This window comes from Mugil cephalus, chromosome 7, assembly GCF_022458985.1.
Source record: "Mugil cephalus isolate CIBA_MC_2020 chromosome 7, CIBA_Mcephalus_1.1, whole genome shotgun sequence".
Lineage (NCBI taxonomy): Eukaryota > Metazoa > Chordata > Actinopteri > Mugiliformes > Mugilidae > Mugil > Mugil cephalus.
The window spans coordinates 28,861,967-28,885,973 of NC_061776.1; the positions used below are offsets into that span (position 1 = coordinate 28,861,967).

General features: G+C 41.3%; 1 long non-coding RNA gene across 2 annotated transcripts; it reads left to right on the top strand.

The window, feature by feature from the left end:
* Positions 1-1,565: 1,565 nt before the first annotated feature.
* On the top strand, positions 1,566-17,415 carry LOC125010185. Of its 2 annotated transcripts, none has more exons than XR_007113024.1 (4): positions 1,566-1,637; positions 7,738-7,851; positions 8,432-8,561; positions 17,080-17,415. It is a non-coding gene; the product is annotated as an uncharacterized LOC125010185 (long non-coding RNA). The 2 variants fall into 2 exon arrangements; XR_007113025.1 differs by lacking the exon at positions 1,566-1,637 and adding an exon at positions 2,318-3,885.
* The last annotated feature ends 6,592 nt before the right edge of the window (positions 17,416-24,007 follow it).

Genomic DNA, 24,007 nt, shown 5'->3' on the forward strand with positions numbered 1-24,007 from the left:
CCCACCCTGACATCGGATGTAAAAATGAGAGAGGAACTGCTGGCAGAGGCTGTACTGTAGTATGCCATCCTTTGGTCTGAGGCAGAATGACAATGCCCCGCAGAAAGAGGATATTTTTTTGTGAGGAGATTTGTGACAGACAAGGATACTTGGCATGGAGCACTAATGCTGAATAAAAGCGTAGCTGGAGTAGCTAAAAACCACTCTTTGTACATCCACAGAACTGACAGAGGACGTTGTGTTGACATTTTTTGTTCTATGTGCCAATTGCCATTTCCAAAACCAGCTGTAAATTCAAAGATTACCTCTGCTGCATTTGTATTTTGTGTTACCATGTTGTTTCATTGACGTATATTTAGAGAAGTCTGTTTCCACTTCAACACCCAGGTGTACTTACTGATATTTTGAATTGAATTGAAAATTCGATAGATAACATTGTTGTAGACTGAAATACAGCATGTGTTCAGTGCCTTTATGAAACCATTTATATTGAATAATTTCTGTGTATTCTCAATGCTTTTGATTTCAATAGTGTATTAAAATCATCGATAAATGTTAAGATTAAAAAAGGTAAAAAGAATGAAAACTTGTCATTTTGTGTCATTTATTTATTAAAAAAAAGAATAACTTATTTCATTAAGAACACAGGTAAGTTTTTATTTATTAATTTATTTTTACGCACATGCTGACACTGTTATTTGAACATAGCTAAAAATATGATTGGCTACTATGCCTTCTAAAAAATCTTAAGGTGTAAAGCATACCATGTAAAAGATTTGGGAATCTACCCAAAACAATATATATAAATGTTACACATGAGATACTGATGGTATGGTAAGAGCTTACATTACTTATGTTAGGTTGATTGATGGTGTCAAGGCACAAGTGTGCCAAAAATGACTCTCAACTATTAAATATTATATTTTGAGAGATGATTTAACGCGGTGATGTGCTGCATAGACTTATATTGCAACGTATAAAGAAGAGTCAAACTTAACATGTGAAATGCCAGAGTTGGAGTTGAACATAGACCGTCTAACTGGGAGGCATCGGCAATAACCCGTGGACCACTGTGCCGTTCTAGGGCTAGCTAATTAAATATGAATTAATGACAGAGTCGCATCTTACAAAAGTGCGTGAAATGTTTTTATTTCAAAGTTTCTTGCGCGTACTTATTGTTCTGAGCGTCTGACACAGATGCGGCCTTATGCTAGAGGTCTGCCGCAAGACCCTATTGTCTCGGACAAACAGCGGCATAAACAGTGACACTGACAGTGGCATCTCCAATAAACAAAGGCATGGGCCGTAGCATCGGCCGTAGCATCTCCAATGACAGTGGCATCGGCCGTGGCATCTCCTCTGACAGTGGCATCAGCCATGGGATCTAGGGATACCACCGGAAATGTCACAACTAGTTGCCAATAAGCGATTTGAGGCAGCCCCTACTGCAGAGAGGGAGAAATAGAGAGAGAGAGAGAGAGAGAGAGAGAGAGAGAGAGAGAGAGGAGAGAAAAAAAAGAGTGATCAACCTCATAGGTTACATCCGGTCATCACTTCCTGTTTTGCGGCCATGTTCACGGTGGCTGCCTCGTGCACTGTCTGATCCAAAGGAGATAAAGCCTGTTTTCATCCACGGGGTAAGACCTGAAAATAGTGTTTTAAACTGAGTTGGAATAATTCTGGATGATGTCAAACACTGGCTGACCAGTGTATTGTTAATATTTAAACTTTGTAAAGCAGTGAGAACAGACGATTTCTGCCAACTAGGCGAGGGTAATTGGTGCTAATGGTGCTATAGCCGCCTGAGACTGGGTTGTGATGCTAATAGGCCATTGACCTGAGCTTAGCAGCTTAGCTTGTTGGTGTCACATCCAAATAATTATTTCAGTGTTGTTATTTACTAAGGAATATTTTTCTAAGCTGTTGTTCACTGCGTATGTTGAAAAAATAAGATATTGGTGAGACTGATGGATGTAAGTGTGTGCTTGTGATACTTAAAGAGGTAAATATTTTGTGCGGTATCTCACTGTTACCGGTGCAAGGAGAGACAATTAAGCACGTTATGCCTTGATGCCTCTAGCTACCATGGGTTTTCTTAATGTAATGCAGTTTTCTACCAAATTAAAGGGTACTGTGCAATATAGATATTTTTAATTTTGAAAAATTATAATTTCTTTGTTACTAACTAACTAAAACTAATTCAGCTCTTGAAACATTTGTTAATGTAATTACAGTACTTGGATATAGTTAAAAAAAAGAAAGCAATTTGAATGTATTTATAGTTTCGCAACTACAAATTAATACTTGAACTCTTGAACTAAAGATAGATTTGATTTTCATTGTACAACTAAACCTTTTGAGAACATGATTTAAACTGGTTAATGCAAATGAATATTATTGATTGGTGATAATCAACATGCTATTCGGATCTGCTTTGACCTCTCTATAGGTCAGTTTTCTTTTCTGTGACTACATTTGATGAAGTCCCAGCCACGGCCCACCGTCTATCAGGGAGTTTCCAGCTGGGTTCGTGTGAGGTTTCCAGAGGCCTTTATTATCCCCATGCCTTCATCAAGGCATGGGGGCAATAAAGGCAAATAGTCTTAAGACCTGTCTTTATTGCTGGTTCAATCTTTGGCCATACAGCTTGTCACACCATGGTCAAACTGACATGGGATTTGTTATCCTACAAGCAAATTGACATGCTTAAGTTTTTGCTACCATAATGTGTTAGTATCCTTAGATAACACCATATTCTTGTTTCTAAAACAGTTCAGTTAATTCATCTCAATTTTTGTTTGTTTTGAGTCATATGTTACAGTTAAAAAACATTTCTCTGATGTCTGTCAATGTAAAGGGTCTGAGAGACATGACTTTTTTTTTTTTTTTTTTTTTTTTTTTTGCAAGAAACGCATTCCAAGATAGATGATATCACTTTTACTACAAACAATGTGGATGCGACGTTTATTTCAGCCATGGTAATTCAAGATCAGCAGGGGTCGCCATCCTACTAAAAATTTTTACTTTTTTAATGGTCACTGAATAATAATCATACTAACCCTTGATGATTTCAAATTCATTTTAATCAGTATTTATGGTTACGGGAGCACTGGAAATAAAAACCTATTACAACAAATTGGCTTACAATTAGATAACATGAAATCAACATACTCTGATAACGTTATAGGTGGTGATCTTAACTTAGTCCATGATGAATTTTATAATTTTCCTACGAGATTTTCAGAAGTCAGAAGTCATCCGAACAACACTTTTATAAACTTCTACAATGACCAAAGCTTAACAGACGCTTGGAGACATTTAAATCTAGCAATATTTAGGGGTTTAGCTTTTCCCGTGCACATATCCCAGCTGGCGTTCTGGGACCAAACCACGAGTGAGAGTGAGGGTGTGTAGAAGGGACACACATTGTCCAAGCCTTTGCGAGTATCGCTTCTCGGCCTTTTGGCTAAGACTGCCATCGCCTCCTCTGGGTTGTGAAAGTGATTATCTCTGTGACATAACTTTACTCCAACGTTTGGGAGGGCATTGTTGCTCTTCTTTGTCTTTTTAAGGGTTTCAACAAGCCCTTGCGGACAAAGTGGTTAATTTCCTTTGCTATTTGTTTCTCCATCAGGTAAGTTTTGCGCTAATAGTATTTTAGCTGGTTTTAGCACCTCAAGCTGGTGGTGCCTCGAAAACATGTCAGCCAGCTATGCCGGCACACAGAGGCACCACAGTGTCCGTTTCTCTTTAAAGGAGGTTGATGGAAAGCACCCGTGGATGTCGAGGCTTGACTTCTCACGGAAGCTCATCCAGAAAACTCTGAAGTTTACCCTGGACGACCTCAACTGTGTTCTGACCTTACCCTTTAACAAGGGCTTTGACGTAAGCTTTCGTTCCGCATTGCTACTTCGTGACTCCTGAACAAGGTATGAGAATGTGAAATTCCAGTTCTCGGCTTTTAATGTGGGGAAGCTGACTGAAAATAGCCTGAAAACGGTTATTGTTTAGAATGTTCAATGAAACAGTGAATGCTGAGGACATTTGTTCATGGCTGGGAAGATTTTGCACTGTTAAAGGCCAGCCTACCAAGGTAAAGGATGAAGACAGCATCTGGAACTGTGCCTGGAGGGTGCCCATTCAACAATGGCAAGACCCCCAGGGATTCCAGGGCCTGAAGGGGAATGGGGCTCAACCACTTCACTCTCAGTCTGTGGAAGTGAAGGAGGAGCTCCATTCACAAGAGATTAACTAACACTGTGTTTAAGTTCAAAATCACTTGTCATAACATCTTAGTCTTTTAAAATGTCAAAACTGTTTGTTTTAACAATACTCATGGCAATCACCTTCTCAACCATAAATGTGAGAAGCGTCAAGTCGGTAATTTCTTAGTTCTTTTAAGTCAGATATGTTTTTATTACAAGAATGCTGCATACCATATTTTAAACATACAGACAATGGGAGGACATATGGCCACGCAAATCAATATGGAGTGGGTCGAATGAAAATCGAAATGGAGTGGCCATTTTAATCAACAGTCCTGACATTCTGGTGAACTGCAGCATGGTGGTGAGAGACAGTAGGGCGCTTTTAGGACATTTGACTTTTATGGGACAGGATTTTAACCTTCTTAATATTTATGGTTTTAATGAAAGAAATGACAGGTATGACCTTTTGGAAGACTTGCAGTCCCACATGCTTGGTTGGAAACCATTGATTTTAGGGGGTGATTTTAACTGCATTTTAAGCAAAGGGGACAGAAGAGGAGCAGGGGAGGATTTTAAAATGGACAAGACGTCAGTTTTATTAAAAACAACATGTGACGTTTTTAAACTACAGGACTGTTTTAAAATCTTGCATCCCAGAGAGGAGGGCTTCACCTGGTTCAGCGGTGATGGCACCAGAGCCTCTTGCATAAATTATTTGTTTACCAGGGGTTGTCCACCAAAGGATTCTACATTGACACCTGTTTTCTAAGCACCAAATGCTATCTTGCACACTATCACTCACTTTGGGTGTGACACCAGGAAGAGGTCTGTGGGAAAAGAAAAAAGTACAAGGAAAACAGATGCATGATGGGACTGCAAAAACGACTTCAACGGTATTTTGAATTAAATAATCATGGGTTCAATTTTAATGATGAAATAAAGCAAGCAAAAACAGAAATGTCAATCTTAACAGAAATTAAAAGTAAAGGAATTATTCTTAGAAGCAGAGAACAAGAAATAGAAGGAGAAAAATGCACAAGGTACTTTTTCAAAAAGATAATGAATAAGGGAGGGAATATCCTCAAACTAAAAAGAGCAAATGGCAGCCTAGCAACTACTTCAGAAGAAACCCAACAAGTGGTTGTAAGTTTCTATGAAAACCTGTTCAAGGAAAAACCTGATGAGATGGACATAATGACTGAAGTTTTAGATTTTATTGACCAGACAGTCACAGACAGTATGCTTTTAACTCAAGATTTTTTGAACGATTTGATCTTTTACCTGACAGTTTTAGAGTAGGGGCAGTGACACTCCTCAACAAAGACTAAAAAGACCTGAAGAACTGGAGACTGATCACGCTCTTAAACTGTCACTGTAAACTTTTTAGCAAACTTTTAGCGACACGGGTGACCATGGTTTTACAGGACTTGATTCACCCGGATTAAGTCTCTGCCATACCGGGGAGGAGGATCGCAGATGGCCTGGTACTGATCCAAGCCACCATCTGTTTCACGAGAGACAGAAAAATTTGGTTAGTGGTCCTAAATTTAGACTTTGAGAAAGCCTTTAATTGGGACTCGCACCGTACCTTTTTATGGTACTGCAAAAAATGGGCTTCCCAGAGAGGTTTGGAACGTGGGTGAGACTGCTGTACCGGGGGATTAGCATCAGATTTCTAGTTAATGGGCATCTGACAAAAGCAGTCTATATTAACTGCGGTGTCCGTCAGGGCTGTTCATTATCCGCCCTCCTCTATGTGGTTTGTATAGAACCATTGGCACTGATTTTGAGAAGGGACAAAAGAATCAATGGAGTGGGAATTCCAGGAAGCGGGGGACTCACCACCAAGTGCATTTTGTACATGGATGACATAAATATTTTATGCACTGACTTTTTATCTGTAAACAGGACTCTAGACCTGACAGACTGGTTTGGACAAGCCTCTGGCTCAAGACTCAACAGAGATAAAACCCCTGCTTCAGATAGGTTTCAGTAACACTAATGCCATACTTATTTTACCACTGGATATAAATACTAGGGATGAGCGAGTTCAGCATTATCTCTATCTGCATCTGTTAACCATACGAATTATCTTCATCTGTATCTGTGCTAGGAGTGGGCGGGGTCTAAACGGGAAGTGGGTGGGACTTAACCCTGAAGTGGATCAGGTTTTGTTGAAATGGGCGGGGCTTTAACCGATATGGGTTGATCAGATATTGATTGAACAATAGGTTTTGCAACACTGAATACAACACATGCTGTTGCAATTATCGAGTAAAATGTTATTGACAAGAATTTCATACTCAACATAACTTTTTTTAACATTTAATTTTTTTCATCAGTGTGATTTATTTTTTTTGATTAAAGCCAGCTGACGGTTAAAAAATTTAAAAAATCTCAGACAGGCAGTGATGCAACGCGAGTCACATTAATCTGCACCATGTCCGAACGAACCCACGTTTACCAAAACTCCACTGGTTGATAAGTAAGTACAAACTGTAATAAAAACAAACCTCAAGGTGAAGAAACTGCAAACGTTAACGGAAAAGATCGCGAACCTGAGAGACAGAGAACTGTTTTTAGTGTGTGTCAGAGTGAGTGAGCTGATCGTGACACAGCAACACATGTATATGTGTGTAGGGGAGGGGCGCGGCACCTATCACAGAACACAGACACAGTCAGATGACTTATCATGCAATCCAAGCACAGATACTGACTCGTATTACTCGTATTATACTCGTACTCGGCAAAAGTGCTCGATCCGTACCGGCCCACCAAACACCAGATGTTATTTGGACGTTGGTTTTTGGGCTAAATCTGGTCAACCGGCATAGTCTTGATTTAATCCAGAAATAGTCGTTGAAAATTGGCTGTGTTTGGTCCATCCGATTTTGTCCAAATTTATTCCAAAAATAGTCGTTGAAAATTGGGTTTTGTTTCGTCCGTTCGATTTTGTCCAAATTTAGTCCAAAAATAGTTGTAGAAAATTGGGTTGTGTTTAGCCCGTCCACTGTGGTCCAAATTTAGTCCAAAAATAGTCGGTGAAAATTGGGTTTTGTTTCGTCCGTTCGATTTTGTCCAAATTTAGTCCAAAAATAGTTGTAGAAAATTGGGTTGTGTTTAGCCCGTCCACTGTGGTCCAAATTTAGTCCAAAAATAGTCGTTGAAAATTGGGTTGTGTTTAGCTCATCCAATGTGGTCCAAATTTAGTCCAAAAATATTCGTTATACATTTTTACTCTACATTTCAAAGGGAAATATTGTACTTTTTAAATCATTACATATAGAATAATACATAGGCCTACGAGATATATAATAATAATCAGTAGTATGCTACTTTTACTTTTAAGATTTTTAAGTATTTCTTTTTGTGGATATATGTTTTTACTTCATTGAAACTTTCACTGCAGGAGATGTACTTGTATTGTAACAGTAGTTTCACAGAGTGATATTAGTACTTTGCTTCGGTTATAATTTGAAAACTTTGTCCGCTTTTTATTTTTTTTTCTCCGACCTGTGGGCATGCGCAGCTCCTTCCTCTCTACGTTTGACGTTTAACAACATACCTGCAATGGACGAGGAGCTGGACATAATCCCTGCAACGGCACTCGTTTCAGCATTCTTGTGCTTGGAACACTCATTTGGTGAGTAATATTTTACCCTTGTTTAGACCGTTTTCTTTCTGTAAGTAAGCGCCATATTTTTTGTGTTTGCTAGTAATGATGTGTGTAGTAATGTCGGCTAACGCTAGCTCAGAGTTATAGAGCTCTGCGCTAGCTGATTCTGGACATAACTTGGCAAAATTTTGATGGGACTTGGTCAATGCTTTGTTATTTTCAACCCACGACTTCCTCTGTGTTGAAAATAGGGAACATTAAACACCTTTTTCACGTTAAATTTGAGGAGAAACTAACAGTCGCAGGCGTGCTCATCACGTGCACGCGCACACCCGCTGTCGGAGTTGATTTATTTATTTTTTTTCTGAGACCGGTAATTATGGAGGTACTGACTCGCGATGAGAGACTGATCTCAGCAGTTTATGAATTTGCTCTGTAAGTACTTGCACATGATAAAAAGTTTGATCTGCAATAAAACAGAACTATATCTGTGCTTACATTGAAGATGTAATTCTATCTCCACAATATACAATATACACCATAGCTTTAGTTTAACCATACCAAATGAAGTAGTATTCATGAAGAATATGTGTGTGTGTCTTTGTAGGATACAGCGAGAGATAAGGCCCGAGAATGCACTGTTGGTGTGCTGACAGTTATCAGTAAAGATAGTCCTTATGAGTGTCCAAGTTCAGTAGACCTCCAGCCCATCTCCACTTCCATCATTCTGGAGCAAGGTATCGTCATGGATTGTATTAAAAACTTGCCTTGGGCAGTTTGTCTGTTATTTGGGCTTTCATAGTCTTACATAGGTAATAACAGCTAAATAGATAAGAAAGGGGGGGGAGAGAGAGAGAGAGAGAAGAAGGACAAGGACCCATTCAAGGAAGTTGGTTTGTTTAATTTAAGTGAACTAAAAAAAAAGAGTGAGTAGTAACTAGTAGGTATTTAGTAATTCTAAGTGGGGTTAAATTTGTAAGCAGTCCACACAAAATGAAAAAAAAAAATAAGTTAACACTAAACATGGCTATTAAGTTACATGAACTTTCTTAATTTTTTTGAGGCAACGAGTTTGCATACTTTAAGTAAGGCCAACTAATTAGATTTTACAATGTGTAACATTAGTGTTGTGTTGCTTTGTTAGAACTGCATCATCACAGCCTAGCCTCCTGCCAAGTTGGCTTATGACTGATAATTGGTATTTAAAAATATGATTTAAATTGTTATTACATGTTATAGAGAACTTTTACTTTTTTTGTGAATTATGTCTAGTTTCTTTCAAAGGGGGTGAACCTTTTATTTTTTTGTGCACTTTTTGTAGTCAAATATTGTAATCATTAGTGACCGACCGATTATCGGTCACCGATGTTGTTGTCTTCTTAAGTTTCTTATCTCAGGCCAGCATGGTGTAATTTTGTTGTATCATATCAGATGAAAGGTCATGATCTTAGCCTTACAGAGACCCCAAATATGTGTATTTAAAACATTCTGGAGGCGTCACAGTGGCCTGTTCATTGAGGTCAAGGTGGGATTTTGTTGTATCATATATCAAATTAAAGGTAATGATCATAGCTTTACAAAGACCCCAAATATCTTCACAAAAAAGATTCTGGGGTGTCGTCGCAGCCCGGTCAGTGAGGTCAAATCTGGAGTGTTCCGTGGCAGGCCGTATATGTAATCTGTTGTTCTCTTCTTAAGCTGCTTATCTCAGGCCAGCATGGTGGGATTTTGTTGTATCATATATCAGATGAAAGGTCATGATCTTGGCTTCACAGAGACCCCAAATATGTGTATTTAAAACATTCTGGAGGCGTCACAGTGGCCTGTTCATTGAGGTCAAATCCGTAGTGTTCCGTGGCACGCCGTACATATCATATGTTGTTGTCTTCTTAAGCTGCTTATTTCAGGCCAGCATGGTGGGATTTTGTTGCATCTTATATCAAATTCAAGGTCATGATCTTAGCTTTACAGAGACCCCAAATATCTTCACAAAAAACATTCTGAAGGCGTCACAGTGTTCATTGAGGTCAAATCCGTAGTGTTCCGTGGCACGTATGTACCGTACGTATCATATGTTGTTGTCTTCTTAACCTGCTTATCTCAGGCCAGCATGTTGGCATTTGTTGTTTCATTTATCAAATTAAAGGCCAGGTTTACAGAGACCTCAGACATGTGCATTTGAAGCATCCTGGGTGGCCTACAGGTACATCTCAAAAAATTAGAATGTCATGAAAAAGTTCAATATTTTTTGTTACTCATTGCAGAATGTGAAACCCATATATTATATAGATTCATTACACATGGAGTGACACATTTCAAACTGTATTCCTTGAAATTTTGATAATTGTGGCTTATAGATAATGAAAACCCAAAATTCAGTGTCTCAGAAAATTAGAATATTGTGAAAAAGTTGTATCACAATCTTGGAAAGTCATGGTGTCACACCCTAATCAACTAATTAACTCAAAACATCCGCAAAGGTATCCTGAGCCTTTAAATGGTCTATCAGTTTGGGTCAGATGGCTACACAATCATAGGAAAGACTGCTGACTTGACAGATGTCCAGAAGACAATCATTGACACCCTCCACAAGGAGGGAAAGCCACCAAAGGTCATTGCTAAAGAAGTTGGTAGCTCACAGAGTGCTGTATCCAAGCATATTATGGAAAGTTGAGTGGAAGGAAAAAGTGTGGTAGGAAAAGGTGCACCAGCAAAAGGGATAACCCCAGCCTTGAGAGGATTGTCAAGCAACATCCATTCAAGAATTTGGGGGAGCTTCACAAGGAGTGGACTGAAGCTGGAGTCAGCGCATCATGAGCCGCTCCTGAACCAGAGACAACGTCAGAAGTGTCTTACCTGGGCTAAGGAGAAAAAGGACTGGACTGTTGCTCAGTGGTCCAAAGTCCTCTTTTCAGATGAAAGCAAATTTTGCATTTCATTTGGAAATCAAGGTCCCAGGGTCTGGAGGAAGTGTGGAGAGGCACAGAATCCATGTTGCTTGAAGTCCAGTGTGAAGTTTCCACAGTCTGATGATTTGGGGAGCCATATCATCTGCTGGTGTTGGTCCACTGTGTTTTCTGTAGTGCACAGTCAACACAGCCATCTACCAGGAAATTTTAGAGAACTTCATGCTTCCTTCTGCTGACAAGCTTTAAGGAGATGCTGATTTCATTTTCCAGCAGGACTTGGCACCTACCCACACTGCCAAAGGTACCAAAAGCTGGTTCAATGACCATGGTGTTACTGTGCTTGATTGGCCAGCAAACTCACCTGATCTGAACCCCATAGAGAATCTGTGGGGTATTGTCAAGAGGAAGATGAGAGACACCAGACCCAACAATGCAAATGACCTGAAGGCTGCTATCAAAGCGACCCGGGCTTCCATTACACCTGAGCAGTGCCACACGCTGATTGCTTCCATGCCACGCCACATTGATGGAGTAAATCATGCAAAAGAAGGCCCAACCAAGTATTGAGTGCATGGAAATTAACATACTTTTCAGAAGCCTGACATTTCTGTTTAAAATATCCTTTTTTTCCATTGGTCTTATGTAATATTCTAATTTTCTGAGACACTGCATTTTAGGTTTTCATTATCTATAAGCCACAATTATCAAAATTTCAAGAAATAAATGTTTGAAATGTTTCACTCTATGTGTAATGAATCTATATAATATATGAGTTTCACATTCTGAAATGAGTGACAAAAAATATTGAATCTTTCATGAGTTGTACCTGTATTCATTGAGGCCAAATCTGTAGTGTTCTGTGGCATGCAGTCAATATTTTAATGTTGTTGTCTTCTTAAGCTGCTTATCTCAGGCCAGCATGGTGGGAATTTGTTGTATCTCATATGATGATTGATTTGTTTGATTTGTTTATTCAGTCTATTCCTAATCACTTCAATGTGGTTTACCGGGCCCCCGCTGACCCACCGGGAACATGCTCATGTTGCATGTTTGTATTTGTGAATGAATGTAGTGCATTAAAAACAGGGCGTGTGCGATGCATTAAAAAACAAGAGGGCGGTTGCCATGCCAGCCGCCCGCACGGGAGCCGTCCAGGGCAGAGAGGGGAAGGGCCAGAGGCTGGGAGGAGCGAAGAGACCCCAGGCAAGGGTGCATCGGGTGCGGCCCCACAGGGACCAGAGGCCTTAATATTAGCAGGTAGCAAATATAGTCATAGTAATAGTAACCATCATATTTATGTCTGCCGTTCCTCCTCCCCCTCATTTGCTATAGGGTTAGTTGGTTATTGTAATAATAATAACAATAATAATAATGGAAATAGCATTAACAATAATGACAGCAAGGAATTATTGGAGAGAGGCAGTGGAAGGAGAAAAATAAGAGAAAAAAAGAAATGAAAATAAAAAGATTAAAAAATAAAAATGGAGAGGAACATTAGTATACTTTAATTAATTAGTGAAGATACTATCTACATAAAACAATATAATACAATAACTGTGGAGCTACAGGTATGTTTTTGTAGTAAGACTTGATGCAATGATATTGATGCTTCTAGTTGAATTGGCTCTCAGGCATTATGAGGGACTGTTTTGTGAAGAGAAAATGAGTGGTGACCAAATAGAGATTCTTTTGGAAGCTGTTCATTGAAGTCTTCCATTGAGATGTAGTCAGATAAAAATTTTTTCCAGTGACTTATGTTTATGTTGTGTTTGGACTTCCAGTTCATGAGGATAGTTTTCTTGGCGATGGTTTGGGCCACCAGTAGGAGTTTATTGTTTGAGTTTGTCAGGTTTGACGCAGAGGTGTCACCAAGTAAGCAGAGGGAGGGAGACAGGGGGATATGGGAACCCAAGAAAACAGAAAGTGATTCGGTGACCTCGCTCCAGAATTGTTCGACAGGTGTGCAGTGCCAGAATGCGTGAAGGTAAGTGTTTGGTTTATTTTGCATGCAGTTTGTGCAGATTTCTGATGTGGATCCCATTTTTGCCAGTTTCTGTCCTGTGTAGTGAATCCCGTGAATTATTTTATATTGTATAAGTTGTAGATTTGCATTTCTAGACATGGAGTAAATGTTTTCTGCAGATGTGGTTCCAGAAGTCAGCTTCGGGAGCAGTTGCCAGATATTTTCCCCACTTTGATGTAGGTATGGATAGAGTTGTGTCAGATTGTAAAAAGATTTGATATATTCTTGAAAGGACTTTCTTTTTTGTATGGATGTTAATCAGGTTCAAAATTGGTGGGGGTAAATCTAAGTTAATGGTTCTGATGTTGTATTTTGCTTGAATTGATGATTTGAGTTGAAGGTATTCCAGAAACTGCTTGCTCCTGATGCTGTACTCCTGGACCAAGTAAGTAAACGGGACCAGTGTGTTGTTATGTATTATGTGTTCTAAGTGTGTTATGCCTTTTTGTGACCATGTGGGAAGGTGGAGTGTTTTTTTACTACTGAGAAAGTTGGGATTGTTCCAGAGTGGTGTGAATTTGGAAGGTGCCAATGATGAGTTTGTGATTTTGTGGAATTTCCACCAGGCTGTCAGAGTTGCTGAAATCGATAACATTCTAAAACATTGATGCTGTGTGATCGTCTCACTGAGGAATGGGAGATCTGAGATAGCGATGTTATTGCAAGTTGCCTGTTCTATGTCTAACCAAGTGCTGTCTGATTGATGAAGGTTGATCCATTTTAGGATGTATTGTAGTTGGTTTGCCAGGTAGTAATTATAAAAGTTTGGTGCTGAAAGTCCTCCATGTGTCTTTGGTTTCTGTAAAGTTGTGAGTTTGATTCTTGGTGTTTTATTTTTCCAGTAGAATTTTGTTATAATTGAATCTAGTGATTTAAACCATGATGTGCTGGGTTGAGACGGAATCATTGTGAATAGATAAGTTATTTTGGGAAGTATTGTCATTTTAATCAGTGCCATACGGCCTAATAATGAAAGTGGTAAGTTCATCCAGCGGAGGAGACTGTCTGATACTGATTTCAGTAATGGTGTGTAATCTAGACTAAGCAACTCTGACAGCCTGGGGGAAATGTTAATACCCAGATATGTGATGTGATGACGGGGGTGGATGTTTTTTCTTTGTTTGCTCTGATTATAAGTTATGCTAAGTATTTTCCAGATTTGTTGCTATGGTGAAATTGTTCTTGTCGGAGTCTGTGTATGAGGAATTTGGTTTTCTTATTTATTATATCATTTAATTGTGATTTGTATTTCCTGAGTTCACTCTGTATATCTTCTGCTGGATTATTCATAATAATATTTTCAAGGTGTGTGATTTTTTTGTTCCAGTTTAGTTTCTTCTTCCTGTTCCTTCTTTTTGTTGTGAGTGGAAAATGAAATGATGATACCTCTTAAGACTGCTTTACCTGTTTCCCATAGAAGTGATGGAGATGACTTTGGGGAATCATTTATTTCTAGGAAGGATGCCCACTCCTTTTTAATGAGCTTGTCGAAATCTGGATTACTGAGGAGCGATGTGTTGAAGCGCCATCTGGGGCTAGATTTGGGTTAGACTGAGTCTCTGCCATGTGAATGTTACTGGTGCGTGGCCACTGATGGTTATAGGATGAATTTTGGAACCTATGATATGTGGTATTATTGAGTTACTAGTAAGGAAGTAGTCGATTTGTGAAAATGACTGGTGAACTGGTGAAAAGAACGAATATTGTTTTGAGGATGGGTGTTGTACACGCCAACCATCGCCAAGACCAATATCACTCATGAACTGTTTTATTGTGTCTGTGGATTGCCAGTTGCGTTTATTTGTGGTGTTACTTCTGTCTATTGATGAGTTAATGACTGTGTTAAAGTATCCTCCTATTATTATGGGGCTATTTGAGTTGGCGATAATGGAGAAGTTATTGAAAAAGGATGGGTTATCAGAATTTGGACCATAAATATTGCTGATTGTTATTGATTTGTTATTGATTGTGATATTTATTATAATGAAACGTCCTTCCGGGTCAGTAATAGTGGAGTTGTGAATGAATGAGATTTGGTTATGCATCAATATAGCTACTCCTCTTTGCTTTGTATTGTAGTGGGCTGAGAATAATGGTTAAATTGTGGTGATAGTAACTTGTTATAGTCTGTTTTGGAGAGATGAGTTTCCTGTAATAAACATATGTCTGCTTTTAACTTTATTAATTGGTTGAATATTTTGTTTTTCTTTGCCTGAGAACCAATTCCACGGATATTCCAAGTAACAAACTTTAGCTGAGGCAACATAGTAACATGGGTTATATATTTGTTTTTTCAACAGTTGTTAAAATTCATCTCTATGAGCGTGTGTGTGTGTGTGTGTGTTGTGTGTGTGTTGGAAACAAAAAGAAAAGAGAGAAAAAGACAGCAACGATAACAATAAACAACACATGGGGAGGAAAAACAAGACAAAAGAAACCTGAAAGTAAATGAGAGAAAAAGCATATGGTAGGTACTGTACAGTGAGACTTTAACGTAATACTTAATACAAGTGGACCCTGGTTAATTTATTTAAGTGTAACATTTAAGTAGAGGGAGAGAGAGAGGGGAACTGCAGAGTCTGATGAAAAGTTTTATGGTTGTGTGATGGAGGGTAAGATTTAGAAAAGCCAGGGGGTTATGTCCTTATCTTTGAATAATTGACCATCAATGTAAAGTTTGTCCGTTGTTAAGACTGCTCGCTTACCTTCCTTCATCATCTGCTTGCGGATGGGGAATAGCTGCTTGCGTCTGTGGTTGATTTCTGTTGGACACTGGTTGTTGAGTCCGTAGTCCGTTCCTTGGAGTTTACTGCCATTTCTTGCCAGTTGGACCAGTTCTTTTTGTTTGAAGTGCTCGAATTTTGCGATGATGGGCCGGGGTCAGGTGGTGGCGTGTTTTTGTCCAGACGGTCAACGCGCACATTTAAAAATCACTTAAATCCTTAATGCTAAAATTGTAAACTTGACCATTGGCAATCGTGCTGCTCTTTGTGTTTGTGAGCACATGTGCGTGTCTCCCCATATGATGTCACAGCCATCCTTGAATAGAAGAAGTTGTTTGAACAAAACAAGGACATTTGGAAAGAGTGGAAAAGATCCGACATGAATAAAAAGCAGGAAGAGACTCCCTCCCAACCTCCAAAAAATCCCAAAGGTTTGCTTATTGCTTTAATTTTAATTGATTCGATTTGTGTAAATATTAGACAACCTTGTCAGATATTATTTCCACACTTTCCTTCACTCCTCCCTTTACTAAAAATAAACATTTTCTATAGCTATCTCATCCGGTCTCATCATGGATCGTGAAACTGTCACGGAAATTAATCTATGTTTACATAGACAATTAATATTGTTTTGTGCGTGCCAACACCATTTTTTTCATATTTTCGTCCTCCTCGGAACAAATTTCAAACTGGTGTATTTCAATTGGAAGTTATTTCGTGCTATGAGGACGACTGTCAATGTGACATTGCGCAACGAAGGGGTTTGATTTTATTTCATTTTTGAACCTTAATTACAACAGAATAGGATGTTTTATTCACCAGATATTCCTCCAGGAATGTGAAATACGATATGCGATTGTGAATCGCATTTCACATTGGTTAATTATTAAGACTAGATTTGTAATGGTCGTATTTCGGTTTTTAATGTCAATTTTGCTGAATTAAAAAATTAATGGAGGAGATCGCGAGAGGGAGGAGATCGCGATATGCTGTGATCTCACGAGACGGGTGAGGTTTTGAATTGTTACATGGCAGCATAACGCTGCACGATTAAACCAATTAAATCAAGACTTTAGAGGATAACATCAACAGAGATCCGCGGACTCCACTCGCAATCGAAGAGGCTAAATTACCGCCAGAGTGGAGTCCCCAGAAAACTTTATTGATGAGTACTACCTGCGGTGCGTCATGGAGCTTTCTGACAATCCGGCCAAGAGAAGGAAAGCTGACTCCTCTACAGACACAAGCGATCTAATAACAGCTGAGGTATCAGTACTTGAGTCTATTAATTAAAAACTAGATCTGCTGAGCCTTATGCACCAGGAGATCAAGGATCTCAAGTCAAGCTTAGAGTTTTCGTACGATCAGATCGCTAATCTTCAAAGAGATAACGCCGAGCTGCGAGCGGACGTCACCTCCATTTCAGTGGAAGTAAACCAGCTCAAAAAAGAAAATAAACAACTGAAAGAGACTGTCCTGGACGTACAATCAAGGAGTATGCGGGACAACCTAATTTTCTCAGGGATCTCAGAGAGCTCCCTGGACAATCCAGAGGCCCTGATTAAAAAATTCATGACCACCGCTCTCAAACTGCCAACAGAGACGGTGAATAATATCTCCTTTCACCGCGTCCACCGGCTCGGAGCCTGAGGAGGAAACCGTCCGCGTCCCATCATTGCAAAATTTGAACATTTTGAACAGAAGATACTTGTGAAGAGCAAAGGATGCGAACTCAAAGGCACCACTTTCGGAATTAACGACCAGTTCCCGAAAGAAATCAACGAGAGGCGTAAAGTGCTGTACCCGATTCTCAAGGATCACCGGCAGAGAGGAAAGAGGGCCGCACTTACAGTGGACAAACTTTACATCGACGGTCAGCTGTTCCGGGATGCAAACATCACCCCCTGGCTCTACTGACGGATAAGTATTAAGAAAAATAAGCCATGTATATTTGTTATTTGTATGTATATTATAAAGGTTTACATTTGTATATATAAATATAAATACTTAGAATAGGAAAAAAAAAAAACATAAAAGAAAAACCTCACAAAGCGTTAATGTATGTCACTCCTCTTACCTTCTCACTCACCTCTTACATCCCCCCTGCTATTCATCTTTCTTTCTTCTCCTTCTGTCCATGTCTCCCTGCCCTCCACACTTACCTCCACTCACCCCTTCAACCCTCCACATATCTCCGACACAATAATTTCCTTTCTCGTGGTGCTAATGTTATTAAGTTAACAATTCATTTTCCAGGAACTGATGCTATTGTTGATATGTCTGTATGACATTGTTTGTACCAGGTATAATCAAGTATTCCAACACTCACCTCCTGATTTCTCTCCATTGTCTGTACATCCTTTCATGCTGACAGCAGCAGACGGCTCCTTAGAGACATACAAAATCCTCTACCAACACAACATACAAAGAAGGACTGAATGCTCTCAATCTCAATGTCACAGTTAACTGTTGTCTCTTGGAATGTGCATGGCATTCGCTCGCAGGCAAAAAAATTAAAATTATGGATTATATCTCCAAATTACAAGCCGCTATCTTACTCATTCAAGAAACTCACCTACAAGATTCAGAAAAAAAATCTCTTATAGATCCTAATTTTAACCAAGTTTTCTCTTCCTGTTTCAATAGTAGACAAAGAGGAGTCTCGATTTTGGTCCATAAGAGACACGTGTTTACCTTAAACAAATTGATAACAGACACAGAAGGTCGATATATCATCATTCAGGCATCAATCTTTAATAAATTATACACAATTGCAAACATTTATGCCCCGAATAACGATGATCCTCATGATCCTCACAATTATCTGACATAGCCGTCATACCCATTACAATCATTGGAGGGGACTTTAACACAGTCCTGAATCCCTCTCTAGATAGGTCCCATAACTCGACACACATAAAAAAATCACAATCAGCCAAAGTCCTCAAAGAATGCATAGATGAGTTTGGACTTGGCGATGGTTGGAGAATCAAAAACCCAACAAAGAGGGAATACACTTTCTTTTCCCCAGTACACCACTCCTTTTCTAGAATTTACTTTTTTCTGACAAACAATTCTATTGTACAAAGAATCAACACCAGTATACACCCTATCATAATCAGTGATCATGCACCGGTGTCCCTCCACCTTCAAATAGAACCCTCCCTAAAACCATCACCCACATGGCGCCTCAACACCTCATTACTGAGAGACCCTGAATTTGACTCATTAATAAGGAAGGAATGGAAGGGGTTTTTGGAAATAAATGACTCTCCAAATTTATCCCCATCTCTGATTTGGGAGACAGGGAAAGCCGAAATCAGAGGCAAAATTATGTCTTACTCCTCTTACAAGAAAAAACAGGACCAACAAGCAGAAAAAACCATCGAGGATAAGATTAAAGACATAACAGAACAATACACTGCAAACCCAAATGAAAAATTATGGACCCAACTACAAAATGTGAAACTACATCTATATCTTGACCAAAAAAACAGAATTCGTACTTCAACAACTTAGATACCAAAATTTTGAGCATAGCAATAAATCAGGCAAATTTCTTGCGAATCAACTCCAACGCAACAGAGAAAAATCTCTTATAAATGCAATTCAGGACTCAAGTGGCAAACACACTCAATCACCACAGGAAAATTAATCATATCTTTTATAGCTTCTATGAAAAATTATATTCAACAACTACCAACCCGAATCCTGACGACATTCATGCCTTCCTCAAAAAACTCAATCTACCCCAACTGATGGCAGAACAAAGAAACATATTGGATTCGCCACTGACCATGGAAGAACTATTAACAGCTTTAGAAAACATGCCTACGGGCAAAGCTCCTGGGCCGGATGGTTTCCCTGCCGAATTTATGAAACAGTTCTGGTCAGATCTGGTCCCCTTGTTCCTAAGGACTGTTACAGAAATCAAAAACACAGGTTGCATAAGATCCCAAATGAATACTGCTGCAATTAAATTACTTTTAAAACCAGATAAAGACCCAACACTCCCTTCCAGCTATCGCCCTCTGTCATTGATTTATACAGATATCAAAATTATTTCCAAAGCACTTGCATCTAGACTAGAGAAAGTAATTTCATCAATAATTCTCAAAGACCAAACAGGTTTCATCAAAGGCCGACAATCTACAAATAACGTTAGACGGCTCCTTAATCTGATCAGCATGTCCCAGCGTACATACACAGAAGCCATTGTTTTATCACTGGACGCTGAGAAAGCCTTTGATAAAGTTAAGTGGGCTTTCCTCTTTGCCACCCTTCAAAATTTTCGGCTTTGGAGAGTCATTTATCCACTGGGTTGCTGCACTGTATAATTCACCTAAGGCCACAGTCACCACCAATGGTTTCACATCACAAAGCTTCACCTTACAGAGGGGAACCAGACAAGGATGCCCCCTGTCTCCCCTACTGTTTGTTTATATTTATTGAACCGCTCGCATCAGCAATACGTCAGAACTCCAGTATCCAGGGTATCCACTCATCCATCTCTGAACACAAGATGACGATGTTTTGCTTTACTTGCAACAACCTCAGAGATTATTACAGGAAGCTTATAATTGTATTTCAAAATTTTCAGCCCTCTCTGACTACTCAATCAACTGGTCCAAATCAACAATACTACCAATAATGGACAAAGCATGGGATCCTGCAGATCATAAACCCCAACTGCCCTTTTCCATAGGAAATATCAAATACTTGGGCATAAACATCTCACCTAAATTGTCAGAGTTAGTGCAACTGAACTTCGATCCACTCCTGGATAAAATCTGTGATGACCTGAAGCGCTGGACCAATCTTCCTATCTCTCTGATGGGACGCATAGCAACAGTTAAAATGAAAATTTTGCCACAAATTAATTACTTATTTTCCATGATCCCATTCAAACCCACAGCAAAATGGTTCCAGAACCTAGATTCTGCAGTCACCAAATTTTACTAAAAAAACAGACAAAAATTAGCCTCACCACCCTTCAAAAAAATAAATCAGAATTAGGACTTGTTGCACTGAACTTTACAAACTACTACCTGGCAAATCAGCTACAATACATCACCAAATGGATAAACCCAGAGGCAGATTACAATTCGTGGTTAGAAATAGAACAGGCCGACTGCCACAACATATGCATTTCGGACCTGCCCTTCATTACAATCACCCGCCACCCTGTTGGCTTGGTGGAAGAGTCTAGAGACCACAGGATCCCTGCTGGAACCCTGTGGGTTCTCCCCAATTTGGCACAACCCTGACTTTGTGAATAACAAAGTCCCTCTTCACCTCAGCACTTGGAAGCATAAAGGAATAACCCACCTCCATCACCTCTTCCAGGGGAACGTACTTATGAATCACGCAGATTTATTTGATACATTTGAAATAAGAAATGGAAACTTCCTCCAATACCTACAGGTGACCAAGACAATCAAAAAGAAAATCCCAGTGCTCCAGAACTGCATACAGCCACCACAATTCGTCACCAACATTAAAAAACTCACACCTAAAAAGAAGAAAACCCTCTCTTTAATATATAAGCTGCTATCAACCACACATTTAATACATGTACCAATATCAAAATGGGAAGCCGATCTTTCCCTGTCTACAGACTTTGATTTCTGGACTCAGATCTGCCAAAATATATTTAAAATGACAAAAAACTCAAATTACATATTATTATTATAAAAAGTACTCCACAGATCACACACAACTCAATACAAGATGTATAGAATGGGCTTCTCCCAATCCAACAAATGTACGGAATGCACCCAAAACTATTCAGATTCTTATTTCCACGCTCTCTGGCTCTGTTCTCCGGTACAGCACTTCTGGTCACTTGTAACACAGAAACTCGCCTTAATTTTGGACTGCAGAATCCCATTAACCCCTAACTTGTGCCTCATTGGTGACCTGGCAACAATCAGTCTTCCTCACCATCTATCACAATCTGTCCTTGTAGCTCTCACCATCGCCAAGAAAACAATCCTTATGAACTGGAAGAACAAACAGTCACTAAACATTTCCCAGTGGTTGAACCTTCTTTCCGATTATATATCATTGGAGAAAATATCTGCTACCCGAAAAAATCAGTTGACTCTGATTCCACTTACTGTAATACTATAATAATATTTGTCTTACAGTGATGACTGTCGTTATGGAAAAGATTTTATTGCCCTCTTCATCCAAGTTCACTAAGGAGGATCCCCGGACCACAACACCTTGAGCATGCGTTAGGGGTGCCCTACTCCTTCTCACCCCTGGGTTGACTTCCGGCCCTGAGCGGTTTACCCGGCAGGCCTCCCTCTCCCCCACATGGGGTGGCGCTGGAGACTTGCCTGGGGTTCCCTGTGGCTCTGGCGCTTGCTCACTTTCCTGGGGTCATGGTGTATCGGTGGCCGACTCTCCCTGGATCTCCTGGTGGGCCTTGGTGGTCTGGGCTGGCGGGCTCCCTGTCCCCTCCTCTCCCTACCCTCTGCGGCGCCCTCCTCCCTTCGCCCGGCTCCTCCTCCGGCCCCTCCTCCCTTCCGCTGGTTGCTGGGCCCTCGCTGGTCGTAGGGGGGCTTCCTGGGGTCTGGAGGGCCCCGGCGGTCGGGGCCACGCCCGGTGCCTTGGGGTCGGAGCCTGAGGGTGCGGGGGGCTGCCTGAATACCACCCTGGGCGTGTCCGGTCACTCTGTCGCGCTGGGGCTGGGGGAGCTGCGGGGGTTGGGGTCTCCGTCCGCCTTGGGGGCACCCCTGCCACCCCGGGGGGTGGATGGGGGGGTAGGCGATGCCATTGCTCGGCTGATCGGTGTTGGTTCTTCGGGATTTCCTGGGGGTCTGTCGCATCCTGGTTGCTGTGCTGGGCTGGGGGCGGGGTCTGGTCGGGGGACTTCCTGAGTCCTGGGGGCCCTCGCCCCGTCTGTGGGTCCCATGGGCTGCTGTTGCACCTCGGCCCTGCTGCCGGGGACTTGGCCCTCACTTGCCTGCCTCCTAAATTGCACTCACCTCACACTCCACCATACACTATGTCGCCCATTACAACCAAGGCTAGGTACACCACACACACCCATCCCAAGTTTTTAATGCACCTCACCTTAGGGGTCCACCCAGGATCGGTCAGGGTCAGGGCAGGCTACAGGACAGTAGTGTGCTGCAGTCCTCTGACCCACCTGACCCTCCTGTTTGCCCCCTGTCTTAATGCACCACACCACATCCAGGGTCACGCTAGCAGGGGCATCTTGGGCTGGCGGTCTGTGGCCCCACGGCGGTTGGCAGGGGAACCTACCTAGGTTCTCTGGTGTCCTCTTGGCCTGGCTTTGTCTCCCGGTGCTGCGTGGCGACGGGTTCGTGGCGGGTCCCTTGGGTGCCTGGTAGTTCCGGTATCGACTGGTTCGGGTGGTGGCTTGGTGCTTCCCATTTCCCTTCGATGGGGGGCTGGGGTCTCTCCCTGGCGGGTGGGGGTTCCCTCTTCGTGTGGTCTCCCTGGCCTGGGTGCGCCAGGGGTCAGGGGGGCCGGCAACTTGACCCCCTGCTCGGATGGCCCGTCCCTGGTACGGCGCTGGGGGCTTTGCTGGGCTCCTGGGGGAGTCCTCTCGGCTGGAGAGGTGTCCATGGCTGCCCTGCGGGCGGGGGGTGGGGTCTTTGGGGGAGGTGTTGGCGGCGGTGGGTGGACGGGCTGCGGTGGCTGGGGGTTGTGGGGGGTATGTGGGGCTGCTCTGGCCTGCACCGACTTGTGCTTGCTTGGTCGGTCTGGGGGTGTTGGTAATCGCTCGCCATCTGCGCTGGGGTGTGGCTTGCCCCGTGGCTACGGTGGTTCTCTGGTCCTGTCACCCATGCGCCCCACACTGGGGTCGAGGTTCTCAGGTACTGGGGCTTCTGACCTGGCTCTGGGCCCTGGTAGTGGTCTCACTTATATTTAGGGAATGCCCACATGCATGTGTGTTGTCACCTGCCAGCCCGTGCTGGATCACATCAAGAAAAACTGATGAGTCCCGGCTATTAAGGGCTGGATTATTGTTTTCACTCTACCACTATGTGCCCTATGGCAGACATCTCTCCTTCCATTGGGACACCCTTACCCCTGGACTCTCTCATCTCTCCAGAAATGACTATACCCAGTCATACTTGAGTGAGGTGACTTGGGAAGCACAGAACCCTACACTCCACTAGTTCCTACTAGCACCACATGCATCTCCTCCACTGTCCATCCTTCTGCATCTTTTCTGTCCTTTGTTCTCCCCCTGTATTCACTGAGGTGTAGCACTGCCTTCCCTGCCACACAAGGTCACTACACTCAATAAAGATCAACAGGACGGTTCTCAGGGAAGGCTGGTGATGGTCACACTCACGCACTGAAGTAATAAAGCTTTCAGCTGCAAGAATATAACTGCATCAACCTCATATAATGTTGACACCCTGTGGTGTTCAACTATGCAGACAAATGCAGACAAAAAAATAAATAAATTAATGGTTATTCATTATATCGGTTTCTTTATACAGGATCGCTAGACATGTCCGCATTTATTTTGCCTATTTCCA